A 5,061-nucleotide genomic window follows, 5' to 3' on the forward strand; every position below is an offset into this window, starting at 1 on the left:
GGGGGGGGTGCTCGGCTGTTGCGGCTTCCGGATTGGTTCCTGCGGCTTGGGGTCCGGCCGAGTGCGCTGTGCTGGTGGCTGCCGCCGCCGCCGTCATGCTGGCGCCGCCGCCGTGGCATAACCACCGCGAGGCACCGGGCGGCACGCGGCGGCGGCGGCGGCGGCGGCTGTGTCGCTTGCTCTGTGAGCTGCTCTGTCACGGAGGCGGGCCCGCAGCGTGGCTCGGGACGACACGGTTCGCGTGGCTCGCCGCCGCCGCCGCCGGTCGTGGACTCGGTGTGAGGTACATGCCGTCGCAGCCTGCAGGGTAGGCCGCCGCTGCGCGCGGGTGCGGCGCGGTTGCCTACCCGAGCCCCCACAGGCGCGCTGTCGCCGTGTCGCCGGCCGGTTGCGCGGACTTTTCTCACCGTTTCGCGCTCCTGATCCCGCCGCCGCTGCTCTCCCGCGCGGGCACCGCACCACCCCTCCCGCGTTGAGATCCCCGGCAAGGCCCCCTTACTTGCTTCGCTCGACCAGCCCAGCCCGGGGCCACTATCTATGACCCCATTCCAACTCTCAAGAAAAACACGGCCGGCGCGACAAATAAAAGCGAGGCTCAAACGACTCGTTGCGGGCGGGGTCGGGCCGCGCCGAGGGAAGCCCCGGCCCCGGCCGCCGCAGCCGCTCCCTGGGTGGCGCGACGAGGAGCTGCCGTCGCCGTCGACGACTGCTGCCGCTGCTTGTTTTTAGGCGTCTGCCGCTCGCGTCCTCGTCGTCGTCGGTGGGAAAATCTCTTGATGTCATCATCGCTGCCGCTCCAAAGGGGTACTCTCCTCGGCGCGGCGGCGGCGGCGGTGGTGTGGTTTGGGGCTAAATGTGGGCCAGGGCCTTAATAATGGGCGGCGGGCAGAGCGTTAGTAGAGCGGCGGCCCCCTGGGCCCTGGCCGCCCTGCCTGAGGAGAGCGGCCCACACGGAGCGTTAGCCTCGCGTTGAGTCCTCATCAGTCGGCGCGCTATGCAGATTTCGATAGAACAAACACCGCATGGTGCGGTGCGCCGGCGTCCGGCGGGATGCGCGCGTCGTCGGATTGCGCATTGTCCGAGGCTCGGTGCTGCTGCTGCTGCTGCCCTTGGCGTGGCGGCCTGCGGGGCGCCTGCCTGTGCGGGGACGACGCCGTCAGTGCCGCAGGACGTGCTGGGCACTGCGAAAAATCAGCCACCAACTTGAAGCTTATTGTCAACTGGCGACGTTGTTTTTTTTTGCAGTATTTTTTGTATTTCCAGTAATAATGAGGAGCAAGTCTGGCGGAAGTGCTTCCCGATTAGCGGTTGTTGGAGCGGCTGCCGCCCCTCTGCCCGGCCGTGACCATACAGAGTCGGGGACCTCTCCGGCGCGGTTCAAAGCAGCGTGACGTAATTCGCGGACAGCTGAGCGGCTCAGCCTGAGCCAGCCAGAGCGAGCCAGAGTCCAGCTGAGCCGCCCCGGCCGGCCCGGGCTGGGAGCGCGGGCCTGCCATGGGGCCACCGTGCCGCTCGCTGGCGGCCGCGGCCGGCACTTTCACGCCCCGCCCCGCCCCGCCCCGCCACGGCAGCGTGTGAAGATGCAAAGCATGACCCGACCGGGGCCAGTCCACTGGTCCACTGCAGCAGGGGCAGGGGCGGGGTGAGGCGGAGCGGCCGGCCAACTGGTTCATCGACCGGACTGCGCGACCGGATTGCCTCGCCACGCCCCGCCCCGCCACGCCCCGATAAACTCCGGAGACGGGATGGCGGCCGGCGGCGGCGCTCTGCGTCCCGGCCACCGTAGACTTCTCGTCTTTAAACCTTCGCCGTCACGCGGAGCGAGAACTTTTAACACATTCCAATCAGGAAATTGACTCCTTCCTTCCCCGACGCCCATCCCCCCCTCCTCCCCGCCCTATATTTTCAAATAGTTGCGAGGCGGGTGCACTTGTGTGCGTGTGCCGCCCGCCCCGCCTGCGGGCCGCTGCGTGCTCTTCTGAACCCAGGAAGTGCATATGGGGCGCGGCCGAGACGGGCCGGCCCGGGCCGGGCCCGGGGTCGATAAGTCGTTTCCTCGACTTTATCGCGATGGCGGGGCGCGGCGGGGCGGGGCGAGGCGGGGAGGGGCGGCGCTGCATCGCGTGTCGCGCTACTGGAGTCGTGTAATTAGCGCGCGCGGGGCCGGGCCGGGGCCGCCAGGTGCAGCCTCCAGCGCGGCGCAGGTCGGGTCGCGCAATGACGTCGACCTCGCGCGCTGCTGGAGCCCACCCCGCCCCGCCCCGCCCCACTATACCCCACACCTCCGCGCACCCTGCCGCCGTCAGTCATATCGACGAGGTGGTGGTTGGTGTGGTACTTTTCCCCGCCGCGCCTTTCGTTTGCTCTCCCGCCAATAACAAAGTCGTTAATGGCTGCTCTCCCCCGGGGCAGTGTGTGTGTGTGTGTGTGTGACTGGCCCCGCACAGCGATGAACGGCTTGCGCAATGTAAACACACAGTGCGCCCCCTCCCCCTTCCCTCCCTCCCCTCTCCTCCCCTCTCCACGGCCTCACGCCGGCAGCGCACGCGGAGCCGCCGCCGCGGAGCTCACGCCGGCCCGGCCCGGATGCTGGCAAAGCTCAGTGATGATGCGCTGCTCTCCTCCTCCTCCCCGCTCCCCCTCCCTCTCCCTTCCTCTCCATCACGCTGCCCATGTGGGCCCTCTGGGTGGAGGAGGAGGGAGGGAGGGAGAGGAGGGAGGTCGTCGGCACATCCGCGACCACGCACGGGGGACCGTCGTTAAGCACGGCCCGCGGCACGCCATAGCCTGTCACTCTGAGGCAGCTTCCCCTCTCCCCTCTCTCTCGACCGGGAGCAGCAGCACGCCTCTCGTCGTCGCGGACCTCCCCGCCGAACTCCTCTCTCGCGCCTCTCTCTTCCTGCTCGACGACGGGGCCATCTCGATGGAGGGCGAGATGATCGATTGATTGTTGCTGCTGCTGCCGGCGCGCGTCGCGTTCCCGTCAGGTAGCGCTCCCGGGGCGGGGCGGGGCGATAGTGCCTGCTGATAGCGGTCGCCGCCGGGCCCGCCCTCCACGCCGATAAGAGTGGTCGGGGCCGCGGGGCGTCCAGCTGTGCGGGGGTGGCGGAGCGGGGGGCGGGGCCCAGTGTTTGTTCGCTCGTTGGCGCCCCATTCTTCGATTGAAGGTAGAAAGTGAAGTGCAAAGGCATTTCCCACACGCTCCGCTCGCGGCTCCGACCCGAACCATTGATGACGAAACACTATCGCGCCGCGGTGCTTGGCGCTGGCGCGACGCTGGGCTGGGCGGCTGGAGGCTGGGGGTTGTCTTTCTCTCTCTCGCTCTATCGGCCGGCCGGACCTGTCCTGCGGCTCTCCATCAGTCGATATATGAGATGAGATGCAAAGCCTTTGCCAATGCGTCCTCCGCTTTTACCCCCTCCGGGCGAACTCAACCGCCGCCGCCACCACCAAACTAACCGCGGCAAAAAAGAACGTGACGGCGGCGCCGGCGCAAGAAAGTGTATACATTAGATAGAACGAAAAAATAAAAAGGGGGAAGAAATTAAATCCGGCTCCCGCTGCGGGCGAGCTACGCGGAACTTGTCGCTCGTCGTAAACGGCGATACTTTAGACGAACGTTGCCATTTATTGGCTGACTTGACTTTAGCGGTGTGACGAGGCGAGACCTCTGTGTTGCGCGGTGCCGCTGCGCAGCTGGGCTCTGGCGGGCCGAGGGCGTGCCTCGGCATGACGCTGCGGGCGGGACGTACGTGGCACATTATTACGTCTGCAGCAGCCTGTCTAAAGTTTTAAAAATTTAACGGTGAAACTTGTTGACCACTTTTGTGATTATTTTTATTTTCCATTTCGGGATCGCTTCGAGAAAGTATGCCCGTTTTTCTCAGATCCGTTCGGGAAATTACGGGAGGTCAGCGCCTGCGAAACTCGGGGTAGGCCACCCCGCAGTACACGCATGCGCGCCAGGACAGAAGTTGCCTACCCGTCAGGCGCTTTGAGAGCTTGCAGATGCTGGACGAATGACGGACGTATTTTCTTGCTCTTGGTTTCCTGTGGATCGACGTCGGAAAAGATACATATCGAAGAAGACATTTGTTTTGAATTTGTAGCATCTGCTTTCACAATCCGTTCTTTAGTCGGAACCTTTTTTTGCGCGCCGTCACTGGGCCTGCGCGCGGGGCGCACACCTCTAGACCCCTTTCTACCGGCGCCGTGCCGGTGTGCCCCCGTTGCGCAAACGATGACCCCATGCCCTGGTCCAGAAAGAAAAATTGGATAAACACGAAGCAGAGCGCTGAAAGGGCGGAAGATTATTTTTATTTTTATTTTTTTTCGTACAGAAGAGGAGGGGCCGTCGTTATGGGGGCGTGCATTATGCAACGGGGATGACTCGGGGACCCTGAGGGGACAGGACAGGGGGGCCCGAGTGGGTGGCGCGCGCGCGCCGAGCCCGCCTGGCCCACTGCCCTCACTGAGGCCCTCATACCGCCCCTCTATGCGCTTGCCTGTATGTGTGCGTCGGGGAGGTGGTGGGGATCCGAGAGCGGAGCATACACGACCCTTCGTCCCTTCGTTGACCTGGGCCCCTCTCGGGCCGCGCAAATGTTTGTCGTCGGCGTATATGACCCCCCCCCCTACTCCACTCTTAGTTTTGAAGTGCGGGGACTTTTCTTCTCGGATCTCGCCCACACACACCCCTCATCGGCTGTGCCTGCGTGGAACGCAGAGAACGGTTTCCAGCATAGACTGCTGGTTCTCTAGCTGGGCTCAGTGGTGTCCTTTGTGCGTCGTTACCTGAATGTTAACTGCCCCTGAGAGTGCCGCCGCTGCTGCTGCCGCCGCCGCCACCGAGAGCATATTTCTCCGGACAATGAGTTTCTGAGAGCGTTCGGTTTCACTGGAGGCAGAGCGGGGCTAGCCTTGGGACCGACGCACCGCACCGGGCCGGGCCGCTGGCTGACTCCGTTACCCACAACACTATGTGAATTTATAATTAGCTCTGATTTATCACGTCTTATTGTCTGCCGAGGCAGTTTTTGTCGTCGCCCGTCACAACATATA

General features: G+C 64.5%; 1 protein-coding gene across 1 annotated transcript in view; it reads left to right on the forward strand.

The window, feature by feature from the left end:
* Positions 1 to 5,061, forward strand: part of LOC113203792 (uncharacterized) — a 33,605-nt gene that overhangs the window by 8,817 nt on the left and 19,727 nt on the right. The window lies entirely within an intron of this gene.

The sequence above is a fragment of the Frankliniella occidentalis genome, unplaced genomic scaffold (genome assembly GCF_000697945.3).
Source record: "Frankliniella occidentalis isolate FOCC.00 unplaced genomic scaffold, Focc_3.1 Scaffold184, whole genome shotgun sequence".
Lineage (NCBI taxonomy): Eukaryota > Metazoa > Arthropoda > Insecta > Thysanoptera > Thripidae > Frankliniella > Frankliniella occidentalis.